Genomic DNA, 25,713 nt, shown 5'->3' on the forward strand with positions numbered 1-25,713 from the left:
CTCTGCCCCGTGCCTGAATTTCTGGTTTGAGTGAGGATCTAAAAAGGGGGCTTAGAAGGTTTTCCTGCTGTAAACTTCGCCACTACCTCCAAACCATCGGTTCTGGGTATGGAAAACAAGGAGTAGCACACAGTATATTAATGTAAGGATTCCAAAGATCCCTCTACAGATTCCACAGGTAGCAAAGGTGCTGTTGAAGCCTTCCTCCATCATGAATTGGAGCGCAAAGAAACAGACACCACCGAACACCAGGAATGAGCCATCAGCTTCTTTTGATACCTAAAAGTACACTGCTAAATCCAACAACGTTCCAAACGAAGAAGTATTTTGTACCCCTGGTCTTATCAAGCTGTCCAATTAACAGATCTGGCTTGTGCGTTACTTACTGCCTTTGCTAGCTCTGCAGAGTTACTGCACGTCCGCAGCTCTGCCCATTACACGGTGTGACAGAAGGCACACAGTAACTCGTTACTGACAAGGGGAAAGAAGCAGCTTGATTCAAAACCCTAACCCCCCCTCTTTTATAAACGTATCACATTTGGAAACAAAGTTAAGGGAGTTAGTTTGAGGGATTTGGGTTTTGTTTGCTTATTTATTTTTAAGGAATCCATACCTTCTAAAGGACAACCACAAAACCACAAATACCCTCAGTAACTGCCCTAACACTTTTCAACATAGAAGCTTTGCTTGCTGTTCAGGCCTCGCCTACAACAGCAAGTTTTAGAGAAAAAACCCACAATGCTATTTCCAACTCAGTTGTACTACTGAGTTTCACATGATTTAGTTGCTAACAGTAAAAAGACCAAAGATGCTTAACCTCAAGAGTATCATGGTAATTGCTGAACTAAACCTTATTGGAAATGATTATTCTCTACAACCCCCCAGATACAGAAAATTATTCTTTACGATTATTTAATACAATTACAACCTCATAACTGTAACTTCTTCCAGGCCAGATACTTACATCTACCTGCTACCTCTTACTATTAAGCTTGCTCCCTTGCTTGCTAGCAAATCCTTCTGCATATTGTTCCTCCCGATTGCTCTGCGCCGCTTCCTGACAGCAGGAACACGCCAAACACAACTGGAAACTCTAATTCAATCCACACTGTTGTGCCAAATGGCAGTCAGGGACACACTTTGACACAGAACTAGTTTTTGAGCTGTATACAGTAGACTACTTATTTTTGTGTCCTTCTGTTAAGAGATTGTAAGTGTCCTTAGTCAGGAAAGTTCTTCTCATAGATATCACACAGAAAAAGAATCATGGAACAAGATCTTGCTTTACCAGGAATATTTATCTGTACACAAAAAGAGAAAAAGAATCTTGCCGTGCCTTGTATGATTTTGAAGAAAAACCCTGAAATTTTTTCGTAGACATCTTTGAAATCATTACAGTCCAAAAATAACCCAAAACCAAGACAAATTTAAAAAAAGGAAATAAAAAAGGGTAACGCCTTTTGGACATTAAACTCCATGAAACATTCCTATAAGGTCGGAAACACAATTGTGATACAATAGTGGCACATGACTGTGGACTTCTGACACGGATAGACAAATCTTGAAGAGGCTCCAGATCAGACCAATAGCAAAGTATACTGTGAAAACATTCCTGACTTTCAGAACAAGTGGATTCAAAAAACCAGTTCAAATTGTAATTACAGAACGTAAGCTCTTCCAGCCTCTTTCCTTTCAACAAATACCCATATCACTTCTAAGCGGCATTTAACGGCTTCTTACAAGACGACAAGGCAATACTTAAATCATGACTTTTAGCATATCAAGAAATTTTAACTGTATATATAATAATAACATTTCTCTTACTATGACATAATGATACCTCTACTAAAAACTTCACTACAGGAAAAATTAAGCAAACAATAGCAGTATCTGACAGAGTTTATATCTATGTATCTAAGTAGGTTCAGTTTTTATCAAGTATAGAAGTCCACCTTTGTAACAGGATACACAATATCCGCTTTTCACCTTGAACATTCCAAGGTATTTTTCTTCATAAAGTCAAGATACTTGCCATAGTTTCTTGTACATAAAAAGCTCTTCTAGGCTACTAGTTGGAAGTTTCTAGAAGGTTTTACCCACAACTATCTTTGGTTCCTGCAATATTAAGCTAATGACTCTAATGCAGAGTGGCTTTACAGGCAGACTAACAGATAACACCAGTATTTTCAAATACAGAACATGTACACGGAAAATTGCCTGCAGAAGACCAATATACACACGGCATCTGACAGCATAGTTTTACAGATGCTCCTGAAGAATGATCTTCAAACTGTATGCGTGACATCCCCATTTCTGATGGTTCATGCAGTCTCATGGAAAACAGAGTAATACAGGCTTTACAGGATTACATATTTACTTTCATCTACCCATCCCTGAAGTACTAATACTCTCTTACAAACAAAGTTTTGTTTGTGTGCAGATAAAACAGAAACATTTCTCAACCATCAAGCACTCTCGGTGTTTTTAAAAAGTTCCCTTCTGGGATAATCCTCTGTGGCTTTGCTCTATTCACTGCCAGCTGGAAACACGTGTAGAACGACGCACCCACCCCCACCCACAGCACCTCTGCATGCCTGGCACACGGCATTTCACCCACCGAAGGGAAAGGTATCGAGAAATCCCTGCTAAGTACCCGCAGCAGAGCAATACTGTTAAACTTATCCCCATCTCGTAAGCAGCCTTCTCGATTTGATAAAAGCCTGCCTTCTTTTTCTTTCAGTCAATGCTCAGGTGCCTTGGCTACTTGCAGGACAGCTGATGAGATAGACATTAGATTTCATGAAGAATTCACACAACTCCTTAGGTAAAGGGTAGTCAAGCCCTCCTCTCAGCACCATCCCTTCCTATGCTGGTCACAGGGTAATCATCATATTTTATTACTGTTTATTTTCAGGGTCTCAGACACTCTCCAGCTCTAAACTCAGACCTGTATAAGAGATGGAACATGCCTACCTTTCAGCTTCTCTACTCTGCAGCTGAAGAACGCCACACAATTTGCACTAAACCAGAATTTAACAGTGCTTTGGTGGCTGACACTCACTATTTTATGAGCAGGCAGATTAGATTTTCTGCATCGCAAACCTAGATACAGTTTAAGGCGACAGGTTTGGCGAGTCTAAATTAATCAGTTCCTCTGATGGTAAATCTGCAAAGAGGATGGAAGTTTTAAGTACTCACCTTTCCAGCAATACCTTTGTTCAGAAGCCAGCACACAGAGCGAAAGCCAACAATGCCTGGCTCACAAGCATACCCTCCAGCTTGGGGGTGGGGGAGATTAAAATGGGTCTGGATTAGAGACACACAGGGAAAAGATGAAAAAGTACTTTATTTTACACACATACGAAGATCATTGCATGCGGGCTGAGCAAACAACCACTTTGTTCTAAACATGAATTATTGAACAAGACAGTGCACACACTACTGTGCCTCCTTAAAATCACGGCAAGTGAAAGTGAAGACAGTATTTCTTAATCACTGAAACTGATCCCCAATTACATAAAGGAAAAGCAGGAAAGGGAAGAATATGCCAAGAACCTCCCGGCTTGTTTTAAGAGCCCACCAGTCAGAGAACTGCAACTTCCATGACCATAAGCATCACAGCACCAAGAACGTGGCTTTGAATTTCACATGAAGATCTTTCTTAGTAATGAAAAAGTTAAAACACACTTTCAGATGAAGTCCTTGATACCGGAGCTCAGACAGCCCCTTAAATCTTTGTACGGATTGCATGTAGAGACCACGTACAAAAATGCAACGTAGCATCATAAATTTGCTTTCTCCTAGCTGCTGTTTGAAAACTCGGGTTTAGGGGTTTTTGCTTGACAAAGGAAAATCCTAAAACCGGTATGCTCTCCAAATTCTTTAAATATTCTCCTCAAACTGATGCCAGGGCTGCCTTCCAGCCAACAGGAGTAAGCCAGCAAACACCAAGCTAGCAACGTCCTTCCTCTCACAAGCCAGCAACTTGGGCAGCAGTTCCGTGCGACGACTCCTCGCCTCCCTTCGTCACACCAGAGCCCAGCAGGCACCTGACACCGACCCAGACAAGAAGCCACTGAGAAGAGCGGTGAACCTGAACACCTTTTACTATTTACCCCACCACACAAGCCAAACAGAGCGGCTTATGGCTGCTCTCCATCCTCTCAGACGCAGTCAAACTGACTTTCTAGCTGCAATTTAAAACGTACTTTGTCTTATTAAGGAAAAAAACCTCTGCTGTCCTCTACACTGAAAAGGTCTCGCTCCTGTTGGTACCATCCCATCAATTGCAGGTTGCCCGCACGTAACACAAATAGTAACTCACAGTCTGGGAGCTCCCCCACCACCATTCGCCTAGATGCAAACAGGAACAAAACAGTGCAACTTAACATCTGGTATTAGTTTGCTGCCATTTATGTGCGCTTTTTAGGTAGAATGTAGCAAGACAATGTTCTTGAAAGTCATTCCCAAAGCTTATTCATCTTTCTTCTCCCATTATATCTTTTTACGTTGTTTGCCCAACTGTTCCTTTTAAAAACATTTTTCCAAAGAAAGACAGCATCTAAGATTGGTATGCATTAATGCAGATTAGAATCAGCAGGAAGCATTAGGAAGGCAAAAATAAAGAGTTAAAGAGAGGCTGCCAACTTGCCTTAATACCTCAAAAGCAAACATAAATTGAATGGGTAAAAGAGACTTACAAAATTATTCAACCTATTTTCATCAGAAAGCTGACTCTTTGATGTTAGATTATTTCCCGATTCTTTCTACCGGTCTTATATATTTGTTCTTCCAACCTTTCCTTTGGGTAGACTATTCCATACTTTAATATATTTCATAATCTCATTCCCTTGTTTCTAGTTATGCCCCTTCTCACCTTACAAAACTAATTAGTTACTATCTTTCAAGCATGCACCTCAAATATTTGTAGACCTTTATCACGTCTCTCAGCTACACTTCTAGCTATCACACAGCCAAGGCAGGCATGTTTGCCCGTCGATCCCTTGGTCTGTACTCATTTGTCATTCCTCCCTCAACTCCTCAGCTGGTTTACATCTGTCTAGAAACAAGATATTTGGGCCCGCACACTTGGCAAGTTAACTCTCACAGTTGTTTGAGAAGGAACTTCTCCTTCATTTGTATAACCCAAACCCATTTTGATTTGGTTTTTGCTGCCACGACACAGCTGCAAGTGGATTTATCTGTGGCACAGCTACTCACCCCAAGTGAGTGCTTGCACTCTGGTGCTTGGAAAAACACTAGCGTTTTTCCAGTCTTACTCTTCCCCTGGTGCACACGCAAACACATTTCAGGTTAAACTTTTCTTGACTGCATTCTCTGTTGTGCCTCCCAACAAACGATAAGTACCTAATTTTGAGACTCTGTCGTTATTTCTAGTATCTCTAGTTTATTCTCTGTTTGTGTCTTCATCTGCATCTGATTCACTTGCAATATTCGGCATCTCAGAAGTTTTAAGAAAAAAAACCACCATGAATCTGTAATAAGGGTGTTAAAAACATACATTTCTTAGCAAAATATGAGACGAGGTCTCCACATGCCTAAATGGTGGTGTTCAGCACTGTTGTGTTTACATTTCTGTGACTTTCTGTTGAGAATTTCCTACTCTCAACCTAAATTACCTCATGAAAAAGGAAAAGAGCAAAACAGACAACCTGACACAGCTTAAGCCAGGTATGACACAGTTAAACCAACAGCACTGTCAGAAGGCAGCAGGGATCTCCCTCCCTTCCGCTCCTGTTCCCACACACCAACCAGCCGCACATTGCTGTGCCGCCCTGTGCTGTGGTGAGCCAGGTAGTTTCCAGTTTGGGATTTAGTGTGCTGTGCACCTGCACAAATGCTTCTAATGGGACTCCGCACCAGCTCATGCAGGGACAGGAGAACAGTGAGACCGTGTGAGACCTTATGCCACGGGCTCTGGTCCTGTGTTCCTGCTGGTAAGCAACACCCCAGCATAAGAAAGTAAACCTGAAATCCTGTAAACTGGGAAATCTGCAAAAAACTGAAGACTTCCCAAGCACAGAGGGAAGGAGAATCCTTCTGAGCATGTGAATGCTGAAGATTTCTGCATAGCTGAGGGGACAAGATGAATTGAGCACAAGGTAGATCTGTTAAGGATCTGAATTCTTTCAAGGATTAGAAAAAAACCCAGTGGAGTAAAGGAATACAAGAACACATTGTTTATTGGAGCTTTCTCAAAAGATTTGGTCAAGTCCTTCACAAAGGGCTACTCAAGTCACTGTGCAGGCAAGAAGAACAAAGTACTGTCACAAGCGGGAAACTGGCAAAAAGAAACAAAACAAGAATCACTGATCAGTTTTGAGCGTGGAAGAAGGGTATTTGTGGAGCTCTCAAAGATTAGCATCTATTTTCTTTCAGGTTGTTATTAAATAGTTGCAAAAGAAAGCAAAAACCGAAATAAAATTTCAGCTGAACACAAGTCTCAGTGAGGTTGGTTGAATACACAGAATAATGTGGATTAGTTTAGGAAATTCTAACAGAGCACTGCTGGGTAGTTTGGTGCCACAGCAACAAAGAAAATGAGAAAGAAATAAAAAATACGAAGAGAGGGATTATGAGCTATAGAATACCTGTAGTTACTCTGCAAGAATTTATGTTGTGTGTCAGTGAAAACAGTCATTTGATCAGCGTGGTAAAAAAGTAAACAAGACATTGAGAAAAAGTAACACTGACATTACATACATTAAGGTTCTTCAACATACCCTTTCTTAACACATTACCTTCACCTTGACTGAAAGTGTATTTAGCAGAAAGAAAAATCCTGAAGAAAATGCAATGAAAATTACCAGGGCAAAGAATATGCTTAAAACTGAAGGGAAACTATACAGAATCTATTTAGGTACTCTTGAAATCACAGCCAACAGGCTTGGAAAGAAATCCTTTCTGCTAGGATCAGTGATATCTAAAGCACTGCTGGACATATTTGCCTGGTATCTCTGATAACATCTTCCATGACAGAGCATCCGAAAGTCCCTAGGCTATCCAGCCTACTGCTTACCTGTTTGCGCTGCTGGAAAGTTTCTCCTGAAGTCACCTTTAATTCTGCAATCTAAGCCCTTTACTCTGGTGTTACCCTGTGTGAACACAGAGCAGAAATTGTTCTTTTTCCTCTTTGCAGCACGCTTAAAAAATGCTTAAATTATTTTAACTTATCCAGCCTGAACAATCCTCATTGTTTCATCCTTTCCTTGTAGATCACATTTTCATCGCCATTTCTTTCTCCTGAGCTGCTTCCAGTTGGTCCTCATCTTTCCCGAAGCACGGCGTGCAAAACCAGCTGCAGCAGCCCAGCATTCTGGTACACAGTAAAGAGAATGATTACATGTCTCGGGTGCTGGGCTCCTTCCTACACAGTATTTGCACTGTTGGCTCTTGTACAAGGTATGATCCATTACAACTTACTTCTTTCCCATAAGCCTATTTATCTAGCCTTTGTTATTTGCTGGTAAATCTTGCCTAAACAAGAAGTTTACTTTAAGCAACAACAAAACACAGTAAAATTAAAAGTCAAGTTATTGGAAGCGGAAGGGAGGAATTAAGGGAAAAGCAGCTGTGCATACCCATGCAATCCATTATCAGAGAAGTATTTTAGTAAAAACTAGCAATAAATATGAAAATAGAAACAACCTTAGTTTCTACAAACACAAAGGAGATAGGCATTTATACAGTTTGGGTTTTTTTAACCTTGCCTTTCAGTGAGATGTTTGTACTTCAGTGTTTCTGAAACTCTCACGCATAATTACACAATTGTCCATTATGGAGATTTTATCACTTTCTCCAAAACAACTGATCATCAGGTAATACTGGAAACAGAACTCCGTATTACACATATTTCTCTGACTGGATACGGCATTCTCATAATTTTTTTTTTACCCTCGTAATTGCATTTTATGACGCAAAGTAAGCCAAAAAGGAGACTGGGTTTTATAATAAAATGAATCACAGCATCAAAGAAATAAAGTCATGAAATGACAGATAGAAACTTTCTTTTATGTATTTGTGCATGGATGTGTGATTTCTCAAAGCTATCATACAATATTTATGGTGAGACCTAAAAACATCACCTAGGAGGCTGTATTTTGTGACCAAATTGTTGAGAAAGCATCAGAGCATTTGTTTCAACTATATTCTCGCTGCTATTTACATTACAGCACACACCGAAAGGCTTCAGCCAAGGTTAGGATTGCTATATATTATGTATCTATCCAAACACATACAGTTGTGTTCTTGTGTATCTGTACATATAATCAGATTTCTGCATGCCTAACAAAAACCAGTCCCTGTCCCACGTACTTTTCAAAGAGAGAGAGACAGCACACAAGTATTACCCTAATCTGACAAAAACAGAACTGAGGCAGCAACGAAGTAAAAGCTATAAAAGTTCACATGAAAAGCAGAGCAAGGGACTTAGGTCAAATTTTCCCAGTTACAGTGTATTCACTCCAAAACAATCGTGCTGCATTCCTTTCCCTAATCACCAAATAGCACAGATCTAAGATGCCTGCACCCACCACTCATCCACAGTAATACCGGTGGCTAAACAACATGGAATAATTCTCCAAGAGAAAGCAAGAAATACTTCCTTTCTGTACCATCCAGAGTTTAGGACACCAGTACCACTGTTTTCCTTCTTCCGCACGCCGAAGGCGGGCACGGGCAGGGTTGGGGAGAGCCACTTACTTCGCAGCTGAAGCAATCTAAGAGCTTGGTCACTGCAGTCCACCTCTAGCAGCTGGTGAAGTCACGAGAACTAAAAAATTGCTTTAGTTACTTCTCCCTCAAAACAAAAGCATCAAGGAGTGCTATTAGAACAGCTGGAAAAAGAAAATACCACACCTTAAGTTAAAGTACAGCGCTTCTGTATGCGAATAGGTTTCACAGAATCGAGGATTAACTGAACAAACATTAGCAAACCTGTCACAGATGTTTTCATCTACGCTTGAAAAAAAAGCATGCAAAAGGAGGCAAGCGTGGCACACGAAGTGAGCATGTATTTTCACGAAGAAATCGGAAACGCTGCAGGAAATGATGGAAAAGAGAACAGCTGAACCAGAAACTAGGTTAGCAAGGGACATCTCCCCAGAGCCCTAACAAATCCATTACAAGACCCTAGGGAGATGTTAAAAAACAAGGGGCTTTTGTAGCGATGTTTAACACTCCTTTATGCAACACAGTGCATATATTTACCACGAAGAGCAATTCAGCACACTGAAACTAAAAATACAATTGTACTGAAAGAAGTTAAGACAACAAGACAGCATTTGATCAAAGAGGCACAAAAGGTAACAGCTTACAGAAGGGTACAAATGATGTGAGAAAAACTGATACAGGCTTATTTCAAAGAACAGGGAAGAAACCACAGAGGGAGCGCTAGCAGAAAATACCACGGAGGTTATACTGGCAGTTTAGTGAAAAGCCTAAAGCAGCACGACAGCAAAGCAACAAGCAAACACAAGAGCCAAGTACCAACGTGCACAGTAGGCACACAGGAAAAACATCTAAGCGGGTACTTTTATGACCTATTTTGTTCTTTTTATATTAATGATAGCTTTCTAATCACTTTACGTTTGTATCCAGGCAACAGAACCAACCGTGCATGTAAGAGATCAGAATGTTATTAATATATCTTTAAACTGGGGCAGATGACAATTTTTTACGGAGGCAGTGAAGAATCCCAGGCCTCGTTCTCTTCCCACCAACTGGGGAAAAAAAACCCACCCAACATCCCACTCACGCTCCAGATAACACGCTCTGCTGCAATACGGCAGCAAGCTACTCCCATCACACAAATTATCACGTGATAAGCGCCAATTCCACTGCTATCATGTGATGCAATTACTTCCAGGCAAGGGACAGAAAAATATCAGAAAAGTTGGCAGGAAATGGGTAATTGGGACAATTCATGGACTCATCGACTTGCTTTCCAGCACTCCTGGGAGTCCTGAGAAAAAGGGGTGGACCATGGGCCAGATTAACTTTGCTGCTGTCATGAACCTCCTCGCCTTTGAGTGAGAGATTACAGTTCTTGCTCTCATCCTGTATCTCTCACACACAGCTTTCAATCTAGCAACATCAGAATGATTTACGTAAGAAATTGAGAGAGTCCTCCCAGTGAAGGTAAGGTAATGTGTGCGAACAGCTAAATGGCAATGGGATTTTATGGCTCATGCCAGAAAGAGTAGCACACCGACCTCAGCTAAATACAGAATCCATCCCCTCCATCCAAAAGAAATGCCTGTATGCTATTAATATCACAAGATGAAGCTCAGCTGTATAAATAAACCCTCTCATTTCAGCTAAGTCTTCATCATCTCTCTGGCATCCACCACCTTCTCCTCTTCACAACAAAACTCTCAGGAGGGCCTTCAAGTGTAGGTTTTTCATAGCAAGCCGGCTGCTCAAGTACACTGGACAGGAATGCAAGTCTGCTTCTATTATCTCCTCTTGGCAAGTTAACATTTACAAACAATTAGTTTGGAATTAAGGAAAAAAAATAAAAACACCAAACAATGAGGTTCCGAGGAAATGCTCAAGTATTTGCGAGTCAGCACAGTTTAAAATGGAAATGTATTGTCTGGAAGTCAAGGGGACCTGCGTTCTCTTTCAAGAGGCTCGCTGACATGCTGCATGATCTCAAGCACATCACTGGATCTTTCCCACATTAAAAAAAAATAAAATCTCCTTATATGACCTTCCTTGGTACCTTACTTTGAGAATTAAAACCTAAATACACTGTAAATCCTCCTATTATTATTACTGCTGTTACTATGGGGGCTGCAACTGTCGTCAGCAAACAGGCAGGACATAATTTAATTTTCTTCAAATATTTATTATGCGACAACATAGCCATCTGTTTAACATTCACTATATTTAGTTTCTGTCTTAAAAAACACAGGGAAAGAAAATACCAGCTTCTGCCTCTCACTTCCACATATCCTTTCCAGGCACATGCACACCAATACACGGCCAGTATCCTTTCAACTGTAACACAGAAGAAATTGCAAGAAAGCAGACAAAACTTCAGCTTGGATAAAAACAATTCCAACCACAAATTTATTGTTCAATATATCAAAAACAGAATCCCTAGTTATAGCAGTTATTAAATAAATTTTGATTTCAGCATTGAGGGCAAAGGACAGGATATGAAAGAAAATGGTGGGATGAAAGGAGATAGCGGCAATAAAGCACTGTGCACAACGACCATATGCTAAAAGAGGGCAGATATAAGAATATTAACATCCATAAAGAAAAAGTAACTTTTTAGTAGCATTTAATTTCTCTCCAGTAAATACAAAATAAACTATCATTCTTAAGTTTAACAGCTGTTACACAAAGGTGCCTTTGGCATCTAAATGTTTTCCGTCTGGACACTTTTATGAAAAGGCGTCTCTCCGCTTGCAGTGTATTCTTCCATCAGCCTGTATGCAAAAATCTTTATCTGACATGCCTCATGTCACATCACTGGGACTTTCAGATAACACAAGTCAAGGAGGTAGCAAAAAATCTAAACTAATCAACACACAGAGAGTGAGTTAGCTAATGAGGGGAAAGAAAAAAAAAAAAAAAAAGAAGGCACCAGCTAAAATGCATTCATCTCCTCTTCTTCTAGTCCAATGCTGAGATCACGAACTGCTCCCAACACACCTCAGCTCCCGGAAGCAGCATCTCCTACCACATCAGTCCCGGTCCACCGATGGAATTCCAACACACAGAGCCCAGCCTTCACTGGGAGTACACCTCAATTTTCTAGAGCTATTTACAAACTACGATACCACATCGGATCAGCCATGCCTCGCTCAGAGACCAGGATCTGACACTGCAACAAAAGAGGGTCTGAAATTCAGGCCAAAACCTCCAGCACACAGGTGAAAATGCATAAGACAAATGCATATATGCAAAAAAGACGCTCAAAGTTATGATGCTTGGATTGTTTTAAACAGCTTCTTTTCAGATCTTCTATTGCTGACAAGTCTTCCTCTGTTTTCACACAATCAAAAGATGTTGTAATAGCAATACGCTGATATCATTAATTAATTTACTGGCATTTGATGGTTGAATGGATATCAAACTGTAACTCCCTAACACAGTGTCAGTGTTTCGTCCATCAACTACACTCGTTTGCTGATGTGTCTTTTCGCTCATGAACTGTAGATTCCAAATACGTGAAACAAAATAATTTTTCAAAAGCTGGGACTAACAGAGCCATAAGGATCTAAATATTACCTTTTTGCATAAAAAAACCCAAGGAGAAACCAAATCATTTCAGAGAAGTACTGACTGTTTTGAAAATACTTTTGGGTTTACGACCGTAAACCACCAACTGAATTTCCCTCACTCCAGCCTGTGGCATCGCATACTTATCCAGCGGCAATCTGGCCACCAAGGTGCCGGTAGGTAGCCCTGCCGCCTGCCGGTGCCCTGATGCTTCCAGGGAGCACCAGTCTACAAAGAGCGAACCGAAACGGGGCTGCTCTGCACCAACATGGCCCAGCACGGCCACGGCCTTTTTATCTGTAAATGACAAAGCAACAGGGCCAGGCTGCCGGAACACCTCCCGGTGTACCCAGATCCAACCTGGATCAGCAGCACAGAAACACAACTCTGCCCACGTAGAGGTCACGCTCCCATGGAGCAAGGGTTGAGCACAGGCCTCTAAGCTCTCCTCAGTTTCTCAACCAGGACAAAGGTTTAGACAAACACAACAGCAGACAGACTTCAGTCCAAAATGAGATAATGGGGGCCTTTGTTTGATTTAAACATGACTTGAGAACAGTTTAAAGATGTGCCACTGTCTGCCTGATCCGTCCAAACAACAATTAGGTCTACTCTCTCCTACAGTTCTGGAAGACAGCTCAAATAAAAATCATAATCTATATTATTCCTCTATCCTGTCAAAAGCCTGCATTTTTTTCAAGTAGCCTGCCTGCATTGCAGTATATGTTTCTACCTAATATTTTACCACTAAATCTGAATAAAACACCTTGGTTTTAGTGGGATACTCATAACGGCTTTGTGGTCTTGTAAGAATCATAGCTCTTCAAAAAACACTGCAAAATTATAGAGGACATAAAATTTCATTCTGAATTTGGCCTAAAACTCATTCACTTCAGTATTCTACCATCTGTACTGTCCAGTTCCAGGTATGTCAAAGACTAGCAGAAGAAAGCCTTAAAGACAAATTTGCAAAAGAGCCATCGGGAAAACTAGCCCTTCGGATTACCATCTCCGCTTAGGGATACCTTTGGCACAAGCAAGCTGTCTGTCCTTTCCAAAAGGCCTTAGAAGTTTGGGTTTATGTGCAGGATTTGTCTATATAACACTTATGTGTATGGAGAGTAGTAATTATCAGATGACTTTTGACCCCACAAAGTTTTGGCATCAATGATGTACTGCAGCAATAAGGTCCACTATCTGGAACTGGACTAATCTGTGCACTGAACCAAATATTCTTCCTCTGGCCAGAACTGAATTTGTCACTTTCCAGTATTGCTGACATTCTTCCTTTCTGATGACGGCAAGCTATCTATTCCTAAACCACTACTCAAAACAAGAAATTGTCAATATCTCTTTTACAGATAAACTATTTCCTAAACAGAAAGTACTCTGCAAAGGCAGTAATTCGTAGAGATGCTGTAATTGGTACGAAAGCCACCCACAATGCATACGCCGCATCTTCTGCATCCGAGATGACGTTTCTCCCCACCAATATTACCCTTTCCGTGCCCCTGCACTAGGGCTTAAAAAGCAGAGACCAGAGCACCTCCCTCACAGCTCAACAATCGGGCCAAGGAACAACGGGACCCAAGTCCCGCCATGAAACTACCATCAATACCATCATCACAAAGAACAATGGTAAATACAGAGTCTTTAAAGGGCTGTTGGGTTTTCTGAGCACATGTCAGCATAACTGTAGTATACTAAAGAGACACTCCTCCGTTGATGATGGGAACAAGCATAACAGCTGCACAAATTAGCTATTCACTGGGACGTTCTTCTTCTGAACTTGCCATCACACAGAATTCCTACCTGCAGGACATCAAGTTTGCAGCAGTTGATGCCTTCATGATGCTGTTCTACAGAATTAAGAAAGTGGCATGAATAAAATCCAGCAACCTCAAATTCACTGGAAGAGGTAACTTAGCTAACTGACAGAAAGGAAGAAATATACTGGACAACGCACTCAGAGATGTCAATACAGTAACTTGTCCTCTTCATCCACCCCAAATTATCAGAGCGGGCTGAGGAAGGCATTTGCTTACACTTTTCACTGCCACTGAAAGGATCTTCTGTCCTGATCTGGCCAGGACTACTGCAGAAGCTGGAGCCAAACCCCCATCAGTGTGCTGGCTAGCTTCCTCTCCATCATCTGAAAACCTCAATAGGAATCATGTGACCCTCTGCCCAATTAAGAAGCTTCACATAGCCAGTAATTTATCTTTTGCAATTACGGGTGGCCCTGAAATAGATTAAATATCTTGCTATCCATCTTCAGAAGTACTCTTACTTCATTTCAATTTTTCATGAATTGACAACTGGAAAACACAGATGGGTATCTGAATACTGTTAAAGAGATCTGATATTATCTCCCTGATGTTAGCCATCAGAGCTTCACCTGGGTCAGAAAATCTCTCTATGTATTAAAGGAACAATTCCAGATGATTCAACAGTTTGTAAAATATTAAATTAAAGGCCATCTCCAATAGGCCTAACAATGAGATCACCACTAATTCTGAAATGACAGAAGCTTCTGCAATGCTCTTGGGTCATTAGATGCTGGCAATGACCAACTACCAATGACACAGTATTTTTAGGACATATGAAAAAAGGTCTTTTGATGCTTTAGAGAGGGGTTACAGAAAAGGCTGCCGTATCATCACAGAGATAAGCCAGAGACATTCAAACTGGTCATACACCAAAACATCAGTGAAACAGCATTTTTCATGAGTTTTGTCACATTTACCTAATGCTAAGGAGTTAAATATGATGAATATTTGCCAAGTTCCTCCTTGTCAACACAGGCTGGAAGTGGAGATGGTCCCACTTGCCTGACTCTGCTCCCTCTCTGAAACAGCAGAGGTACAAACACGGCAGCTACTGCTGCCCTTTCCAGTGCATACACGCTTCCAGTGAATCCATGACACCACACAGTGTCACCTACTTGGTAAACCTTCATTTGAGCAGGTCCCGTGAAAAAACAAGAGTATGTGATCTACCCACAGACACTAAGACAGGACAAAGACCTGCCCTGCGTATAAGCTACTGCCTTCCTGTTTCTCTCCTTTCATCACTGAGAATTCAGCTTATCTCCAAAGAGTAGTTTGTCCTCTACTCAATTCAGCTGTTTTTATCTTTCCCTGAAATAGTACTGACAAATAACTAAAAATACTTACTTGCTAATTAAGAAGTCAAGGAGGGAGGGATGGTAGACACAGCAGGCACCTTCCATCAATGCATATTATGCAGATGAGATAAAAGGCAAGAGCATTTAACAAAACGGCCTCAAGCAAATGCCATTTTCCATTTGATCAAAAAAAAAAACCCAAACAACCCCACAAAAAAAACTTCTAGCACAAACTAGCTAGAGCTTCAAAAGACCCAAAGTGAACGCTGGGTACAAAATGAAAAGGTTGCTTATAAATCAACATCTCCTTTAAGTTCCTTTTAAAAACATTTTAAAATCGACTTCTCCGCGTGGATTTCCCTCTTCTGCCTAAGCTTCTCCTCCAAGCCTCAACACCTAGCACAGTAAGTTTGTTCATTAATATGGAAAACATGTATCCAGTGACTTTTTCCTGTGGGTGTTGCTGACAGAGGTAGAGGAATGTGACTCACTTCCTGTTTGTTTCTTTTAAATCCATCCGCAAAGTCCATGGCTGTCTCCCACCTCGACCTTCTGCTTCGGAAGGTGTGCTGCCCGCTCCCACCAGCGGCCCCCCTTCTCCCGTAAGGGGCAGGGGGCTCACAGCCAGCCCTGTGCAGCCCTCCGACACGAAAAGACCCCACAAGCCATGGGTCAGCAGGCAGCAACGCCAACGTGTACTGTGTCCCGCGCTTCTCGTTATGTCTGTCCTCCGACTACTCCAAGTAGTAAGCATCTGGACGGAAGGACTGCCTCTTCCCTTCCATAGGGGAAATTTCCTAGGGCTAAATAAATAAAAATCTCATTTAAACACCTATTGCGACTCTGAGAACTAACAAATTTCCACAAAGTTACAAACGAGGCAGACACCTGAAGATTTGCACGCAGGTTGCCAGCAGCAGTCTTACAATAAGGTGGCCGTGTAACAGAGCAGAGGTGAAGCAGTTGTTTTAACACAGAGGTCAACTGATGGTTAATTTCTCTGGCCTCGTCAGTGTGAGCACACGGATTTGAACTAGGTGATACGGAAAAACAGTTCTGCTTTAATTATAGTGCCTAATGAACCACTGATCACACAGAGGTTTCTGTTCCAGACTGCTTCAGAATGAAGTATCAGATCACAGGACTGCTCAGCTATGTCACCAAGTGCAATGCGATCAGGGCTAATGGAACAAAAGATACTCAAGTTCACAGAAAACGCAGCAACTCCACTGACAGCCCCCAAATTTAAATCCCTAGAGATATAAATTACAAAAGGAGCAATCCTCCTGGGAAAATAACGTGGAATTCTTGATGTAGAAAACAATAATAAAAAGTGGTATTTTTTTCCCCCCTCAGAAGGGAACTTGGGGAAGCGTAACTACTGAACCCAACTGCACGGCAATATGCCACTGAGATGAAAAGGGAGCCGTGTCTCTCTGAACTATTGCTTCAGTCTTGAGTCTAAAAGGATTTCCCCACATTCACTCACAGTAACTTGTTTTGTCTAAAAACTTCGTGTGTTAGCTGTTATGTCAGAACACATTCCGAAGCTGCACGCTTCTTCACAGGCAAGCCAGACTCAAGGTGGTCAGTGATCTGGGTTGTCAGGACATGCAGTAGACTGATTAGGAGAGGGACTTGATCATCATTTGTCCTGCTACCTGTGGGATCTGCTGCTCCAGCAGTGGATTCCTGCTCGCATCCTTGCTCTGTCTCTACACTTCATGGCCTGAAAAGCACCTGTGCCACTGCATGTTATTCTTGCAGTTCTTTCCCCTAAAGACACAGGGTAGAAAAAGAGGCTGGCTTGATAAAGAAAAAGAACGTACCCCATCTGGACAAGGTGACTGCAAAAGGAAAGGAAATTACTGAGTCATATGCTGTATATCAAGCCGTTTCACAGGACCTCCCACCCTCAACCCCTCCACTTCTTTTTTCCCTAAAAGCGCTGAGATTTATGGGGTTTTATCCCTGCATGCTAGCAAGCTTCACTATCATTCAGGCCAAAACACTAATGCTGTTGTCACAAAAGAGAAGGACAACATACAGGAAGTAATTCAAGGTATGACTTTTTTTTGCAGCTCATTATTCCCCAAAGACGAGGAGAAAAGTCTTGGCGAACGCAGCAAGCGCAGCTCCCAAGATCTAGTATTTCGAGGCTGCAAATTGCACATACCACTCTGTAACAGCAGTATGAAAAATTAGTAGATAAGCAATGCTTAACTCACACTGTTGGGTTCCAAAAGTTCAATTAATGCCAGTAGATACAAAAAAACCCCTTCAATCTGTAGCATGTTTTCTTCCTTATAGTAATTACAACAGAACATATATAAGTGGTAGAACTAAAAGAATGAGTTTGAGAAAATTAAATTTCTCCCCCTACATTTTCCCAATCAATGCAAGTCAGAAAATATTTTAAGGGGCAGGCATTAAGGTTGTACAAGAAAAACTGATTCTGATATGTTCTATCTTATGAGTGCCCTCACAAACTTCAGAGTATCTGAATGTGGTGGTGTACATCCATACCCATGCCTCTGTGTGTGCCTCTCCTGCCTCCAATTTCCATGCTAAAACAAAATCCTGAATGATGAATTCCACTACATAATCATCCCGCTGATAACACAAGGGCAGAGCTATCACCTCATCGGCCACAGGGCCATCCTGAGCTAACCATAAGTTATAGCAACTATAGGTGGTTGTTTTCTCAGTGTCAAGAACTATGAAATGGAAGCAGCGTTGCCAGATGGTTTTAGGTACTCTCTGAGACTCAGGTCTTCAGATGCAGAGACCTGGATTCCATCCAAGGCACAAGAAAAGTACTACAAACCTTTGTATCTACTTCTTGCCATCTGTATCTTAGCTATTTCATCTTCTTTTTTCCTCCAAACCCTGTCTCTCCCACCTAACCTGTTATAATCTAACCTTCTCATGTTCCTCGTGACATACTTGCCCGTCCTTGCTGGTCACCTGTCAGTTCCCTGTCTAACGTTTCCCCTTTGGCAGCCCCAGCTGACAGACACAGTACCCTCCTGATGCAGTATTTTCCATTTCATTAGCACCCAAAAGCCTACTAGCACCTCAGCACGCCCACTATTTCTACAAGCCCCATTCATTTCCTGGAATGAATCCTTTTTTCATCATCTTTTATTTAACAGCTTACTTTCCCACCACTTAACAGCTTCAGCTTCCATCTCCTCTAAGGACCAGTCCGTGTGCTGCCCTGCCCCAGCGCCCAAGCCCTGGCTGCCCCAGTACAGCAGCTCCCTCCCATCTGCTCTATGCAGGGGCTGCACAGTCCAGACTCGGGGACAGGGTCTCAGCTCTGCTGCAGCTCCAGTGCTGTGTCCAACGGGAACTGTGTCCTGGGAGAAACCAGGGTCAGCCCCAGGCTCACGCCTGCTCAGCGGGGATGGCACCTTCAGTGTTTCCAACGAGCTCTACAAGGTCTTAGGCAGGCTGAAGCTACATTTATTCCCCTGACATTGTAGCTCTCAGCTAATTCTCATGGGAACATAAAACAGTATTTTAGCTGTAATGAAATACCAATAAACACACATTACATATATTTTATATATACGGTTCTATTCTTTTTGATAGTCAAAACCACAGTAACAGATAGTCATGTTCGTTGCAGTTCATACTCATTTCCCTATCCCCCTATCCACATTAGCGAAAAAGGCACCAGCCTCAACAGACAGATTCTCTATAGTGCAGACACAAACCCACTGTGTTGCTTAGTCAAGTTCCCAATTCTCATAATTCTTATCCACCTACTAAAAAAAAGCGAGACTACTTTTCCCCTGGAAGGGAAATGTAGGTGTGGTGGTAAAGACTAAAACTACAGTAGAAAATGCTGCAATCACTCTAAGTACTAGCTCAAAAAAAAGACACCATGCTTCCACCGTCTCCTGATAAAAATTTACGTGGCAAAGTGCTGAAGCTGACTCAGGTGTATTTACAAATGCTTTAAATACTTTTACCTTTTGCTGAAAAGTTGGAAGTTCTTCCTAGGCAAAGGCAACGTGTATTATATACTCTGAAAATATACAGCATGGTTTAGTAAATGTTTATTATTACTTACTCACTGGAAGGGAGGAAAAAAAAATGAAGCAAAGTACAAAAACCTTCCGAAGAGAATCAGATTTTCTACTTTTCCAATTTGCGTAACTGTGTTGGGAGGGTCTTTTGATAAAGCCAGTGGCCAACCAGCACCCACTATTTAATTGTGATGAGCAGCATGACGTCGTGCGGTAAGAACAGCTCAGAAGGCTGGGAAATGGCACTTGCTAAAAATCAATAGACACCGTTAGGGGCGGAAATCTTCACAGAACCTCAGATGTACGGACATCACAGATCTCTACGCAATGAACTTTCCCCAGATAAAGCTGCTCTTTAGAAGAAAGTTAAGTACCATTGTGCAAAGCACAGCCTGTGCAAAGTCATATGATGAACAGCTCTTCTAACCAGAAATAAATTGCTTTAAAAATGCAGCTTTTTATTGGAACTGACTTTTGGGTCTCCTCCTGACAGCTGACATCTTTCTCCAAAGCAACACAGCAGAATGTCTGATATCTGTAAACTACTTCAGATCTCATAGTAACAGAAGGAAAACATTACATTCACTGTTTAAACAGCACAATCAGGAAGCGCTCTTCAAGAAATTGCCACGTCAGATATAACAACTGGGTGGCAACTGTTTTGTCATCGCCAGCATGGAGCCCTCCACTCCCAACACCATCTTTCAGAAAAACAGCAGCTGGCACATAAAGATCAGAAATGTCAATATTGATTAAAGTCACATTCCAATTTGAAAATTCTAAAGCCATATGAAATTCTCAGACTGCTGGGCTTTGGGAGGGGTGGGGGGGAATGCTGGCTTTCGAAACTGGTTTCTGATCTCCTGGAAAATCCAGATTGGTAATGCAGCAAAAGCCAACATCCCAGCAAGAATGAAAGTTCCTTACTGCTGGTGCTCTCAACCTGGCCACACACATCCCCCTTTCCCACAGACCACCTGAGTGCCAAAAGTCAGGAGGAACAGGGCTTACCTTGAATTAAGAGCCTGACACACTTCACTAGAGTTAGAAGCAGAAAAATATAGCATAGAATACGGCAGAAGTAATCTTATGACTGCCTGGCTCTTGGAAGGACCTCGGGGCTCTGATGAATGTATTTATTGCTATAATCTTGAGCCAAATGCCTAAGGGTGACTGCTATTTCAAATCCTCTAAAGCCTGCAAAAACAGATAATCCATTGTTTAAAGATTTTAACTAAAAAAGACCAAGGCTGCAAAGCCTCAGGCAGAAAAGAACAATGAAACACTAGACAGGAGAGCACTTTGCATTAGTTTGCTGCCCACATATTACTATGCTCTGCACACCACACAAGAAATAGCAGCAATTGGACCTTTGTGCCCAGAAAGAGCTTTTACTGAAGAGGAAAGAGAAGGGGGATTCCTCCGCCCAGTCTCATAGCTACCTGCTCCCAGATGCACTACACACCAAAGGTTTTAAGCCTCAGCAGTGATTAGTTATGCCCAATACGAGCTGCATTAAAGTACTTGGCACTTGCTCTGGTAATGAGGCCCCTTTAATAAAATGCCTCAAGCTGAATACTTAAATATTGCAGCATTCAAAAAAATCAGTAGTCATTTATAACCTCTGCAGCTAGAACATTTAAAGCATGATGATGCTGCGCTACCAGCATAATGGCAATGCTGACCTTGTGCAGGAAGTTTGCCAAGGCAAAGGAAGGCACTGTGCAACCTGCTCCCCAGGAGAGACACCACATCTGAGCCACCGTGACAGGGGAAGAACTACTGCACTCACTGCCCTCACGTACTGCTTCCTAGGATCTGCCATTTCCAAAACAAATGAAAAATAACAAATATTTCTGTGAATTTTTGACATTGCATCTCCTCATCCCTGTTTCAGATGCCTTTGGGCGACAGAGATAGGATGAAGAGTCTTTCACACCAGTATCGTCAACGCAAAGCTAGATTCGGATCGGTACTAGTCAAAAGCCCTCTTTCTACTTTTTTCCCACATTCCCCTCTGATCTCGTATTCCCGCAGTCTCCGTGAAGCCAGCCTTACAGGCAGAAGAAAGGGATAAGAAGTCTCCTCACATTCACAGGATGGACTTCACTGCAGGAGCCAGTCTGTTCCCGTAACTGTACATGAAAGAAAACATTTCTTTCTGCTTCGCCTTCCTTTTCCTTCCAGAATCAAGCTAGATGGCAAGGCTTTCCTAAAAAAATATTACCTAAAGCATAAATCATTGTAAGAAAGCCAAATTTAGGATCTGAATGTCAGACATGTCCTGATGTCTGTGCATACAAGGTCATTCCCATTCCATTTGGCTAAGAGCCTCCTCATCTTATTCTGGCCACCTCGGAAGCCCTGGCATGTGTGCTCACAAGCCTTGAACCGCTTCCCCAGCTCTCTCAGCAGCTGCACAGCTACACTGGTAAAAGGGCATGACTGCAAAAGAAGATGGAACTCCATCCAGCGCCAAGAAAAGTTACAGATATCCCAACAGAGAGTCAGTCGCAGAGGCTGTGCAACACCAGTACCAAAGGTGCTTCCATGAAGGACAAGAAAACCAGTAGAGCTGTCAACACTTGTTTTCAAGCTTGGTGCCACCAGTCCCATCCTGATGACTCAGAAGGTTTCTAAATCACCAGCCCATGAAGACCAACCCACCTCTGCATCCCTGCCTAAGGGATCTGCCTTCTCCAGATGAAGCCTAATGACAGAAGCAAAAACGAAATCTTGCATTAGTGGTTACATGCTACATCTCTGTACGAAGAGGTGTTCACCTGTGTCTTCATCTATTGTTAAAAGTTTGCTCATTTTTAAAACTACTCAATATAGACTTTAAGACCAAATGGTTTACAGACATATCCTTCAAGAACAGCCTTGCTTCCAGTGCAGACACTGTATCAGTTTCCACCGCTTCATCTTTCAGCATCGCGTCTCGCCAATCTTTACCCTTGCACAGGATGCGCTTCAGGAAGATATAACTGCAGGAAGGGGAAGGGGCCTGAGCACTCACAACAATTTCAGTTCACAAACATCTGTCCAGAACAGTATCATGGGTCAGACTGTCAGTGGCAGGGTGCTAGGAAAAGATGTTGAGGAAAACCCAGAAACATCTCTTTTTTTTTTAATGTTTTTATAGAAACATAATTAGTTTTCTGACATAACATGTCACATCTTTCTGCTAAATTGCACAGGAACATAAATATAATGCAGCACTGCTCATCAGAGAAGCTGCAAGCTGCCAGAGTAGGACGCAAAAAATAGAAGCGCAGAACCTCTGACCCCAGGTCTGGTACAGACCTTGATCAAAGCGACTGTTTTCTTCTTCTCCTGGATGCATCTCTTTTAGAAATGACTACCGCTTCAATTTCTTCAATCTTTCCCTTCACAGGAAATCACAGATATAAAAATTAATCTGGTGTCCAATTAAATGTGGAAAAGAACAGGCAGCAACAAAGGGCTGCAGTTACTGGCAGCTCAGCTCTTACCATGCTGCCCGTCTCTGATACCCGTGTGGAGTTTGCCACAACCACTGTTATAGTTAAGTGTAGCCTAGATAAATTTGGTATTCAAAATTTTTGCAGAACTGATGCAAATCACCGTAAGCCTCCTCTTCAGTTTACACCATATGAAATTGCACTTTTAAGGCGACCATCTGGCACCTGTTTAGGTGGTCACACCTCTCCTCTCCTCCAAAGAGAGCAGTCCTGGCACCCCATCCTATCCCCAAGGCACTCTGTGGTGTTCCAATACAAAAGCATTTGAGCCTGACTGGGTTTCTTACTGATCAACTGAGAAGTAACTTTTTCTCTCCTGGAGCAAAAAAAGGAGGTTTGTTTTCTTCTGGTTACTTTAATTTGCACATCAGTTTCCTGCTCCTGCTTGCTGAGTGGTTGTGCCAGTACCGAGAAGGGTCGGTACAGGACCAGACTGCTTTCCTCAGTGGTAGCATCAGCTTAAAAGCCAGCCAAGAGGAGCGTGGTCAAAGGGCATCTTCACCCTGTTTTCCTTTAGCAACAGGAAAAAGCTGGGACTGACGTATAAGTAAGATAATTATACAATAGCTCTGCAACATGCAAAAGAATTAACTGTAACAACCTCAGAGAAATGTTACACTCAACACCAACTGCAATTACGACAACCCCTGAACACTAGCTTGTTCTTAACCTGCCCACATACGCAAGGCAAGACCGAAAGGGACTTCCGAGCTCTGTCTGCTACCGCAGGCACCGTACCGTCACACGCGGTTAGTGAGGAATTTGCATTTAAAGGTAATGCTGGGAAAGGCAAACATCAATATTTTGAGGCAAAGCAAGGTATTCCTGAAGAAAGCTCTGTGCTTGTATGTTTATGTGGACTTGAGCCATGGAAACATGCCCTGTTGCACGCACAGTTACACAATACTAAACTGTGGATGCTAACACAGGATAACAGCACGTTTTCATGGCAGCTGTGACTCAGGGAAGCAGGCTTATCCACATCGTGCTTTGACGCGAGTGGCCAGATCTGAAACAGGAACATAAAGGAAGGATATGGATGAGAGCCTGCAGACAAAACTAAATCAGGAGACAGTGACAGATCTCTGCTTATGAGGGAGACGGTTATGACTCAGCCACCAGTAAAGCACACGCAGTTTGAGCTGAAGTATCGCTAACTGAATCCATAACATTTAATTAAAAAGGAGTAAACCCCAAAAAACTACAAGTAACAAATGAAAATACAGTATTAGTAACTGAAAGTGGGGGGGGGGGTGGTGGTGGAGAAAGGGGAGAAGCTTGATGTTTCAGAGGTGTTTTGGGCAACGGATCAAACATGGAGACTCCCAGTTTATGCTAGGCTTCAGTGCTGAAATGAATCTCCCTCTTCACAGCTGCCAGACTGGGCCAGGATCCCACTTTATCCCACTGAAAAGACAGATTTGACATTGTGATAGCTCACATCGTTCTCCTGAACGCGGCTCACAGCTGATGAAAGAGGGAGCTGTGGCAGTCCTCATGCACGGCCACTCTGTGTTGATCGATGCAACGTCTACACTAGTTCCTGCCCACTGTTTTTAATACCTGTGAACCCTCGGTAACTGGAAGGACAGGCAGCTCACCAGCAGTATGGTGCTGATGATTTCAGCTCTGTAGCTCCGCAACAGAGACAAACGATGCCACTTCAAAGGCATCTCTACACTTGAGACACACACAGAGGCGATGTCCAGAAGAGAAACGCAAACAAGACGCAGGCGATGACAGATGGAAGAGGATGACCTTTGAAGGAGTCAGCCAAGACACCAACCTTTTTGAAAATTTCTGCCTTTAATTAGATTGCACAGAGTTCCCGGTCTTACTGTGCTCCTCGTTCACCTTGGGTTGTCAAATATTAAGAGATATTCGACTTGCTGTGAAATTACATTATTCATCTCAAGAAGGGATCTCGACACGATGTGCCACTGCGTCGGGCCGCTCCAAGCCTGACCTCACCATTTGTGCAAAGTTACAACCTCCAGCAGCGTAAAACCCAGACTGGGCAGGTGAGAAGCCTGTCTCTTTACAGAAAAAAATGTTATAGGCCATTACCTGACATTTTGATATTCAGCTTGCTTCCAGAGCCAACTATCATCAGAGCAGTTAAGGTTGTGAACGGAACAAAGACCTACTGACGGCTGGCGTGGCTGGCCAGGACCAAGCAAGGTCCTGGTTACCAGTTACAGAGGAACCCTGGCTGTTGAACAACTTCACCACAGAAGCAAGGGCAAAGACAATCAACAGCTGCAGAGCACGCCATAATGTTCAGCATCTGCAAAAGCTTTCAGAATGAAGTGTGAGCGGCACAGTCACTGCATCAGCATTAGCTAAAGAAAAAAAAAAAAATCCAGAGAAAAAGTGCTCTAAAGATGGGAAAGGTAGTTAAGATCAGAAGAGACAGATTTATGTAAACCAGTTATCAGTGAAGGTGTTAGAAAAGCTACACTGAAAGAAATCCAGGATTAGGAGTAAATTAGCATCACTCTGGGAGGTGTTCAATTTACCTTCTGCTCAGATCTCTGTCCCGCTGACATTTCTACATCTGGATTAACACCTTCAGTTTTCATTATATTCAGTGGAAAAACAAAAAAGAGCTTTCTGAATGTGATTCACCTCACCAAACGTGGACATCTGCTTCAGGGTGAAGCGTGCCCCAACGTACCCTCAATATAAAGGGAACTTACAGTGCCTAGCTCAGATGTGGGCGCTTCAGCTGTAGATCTTCATGCGTAGTCAGATGAGTCCAACTCTCATCATCCAAGGTATGACAGAAGTG

General features: G+C 42.3%; 1 protein-coding gene across 3 annotated transcripts in view; it reads right to left on the reverse strand.

Moving 5' to 3' along the window:
* The window catches only part of NDST2 (N-deacetylase and N-sulfotransferase 2), a 136,957-nt gene that overhangs the window by 105,529 nt on the left and 5,715 nt on the right, over nucleotides 1–25,713 (reverse strand). The window lies entirely within an intron of this gene.

This window comes from Falco cherrug, chromosome 9 (genome assembly GCF_023634085.1).
Source record: "Falco cherrug isolate bFalChe1 chromosome 9, bFalChe1.pri, whole genome shotgun sequence".
NCBI classification, from domain to species: Eukaryota; Metazoa; Chordata; class Aves; order Falconiformes; family Falconidae; genus Falco; species Falco cherrug.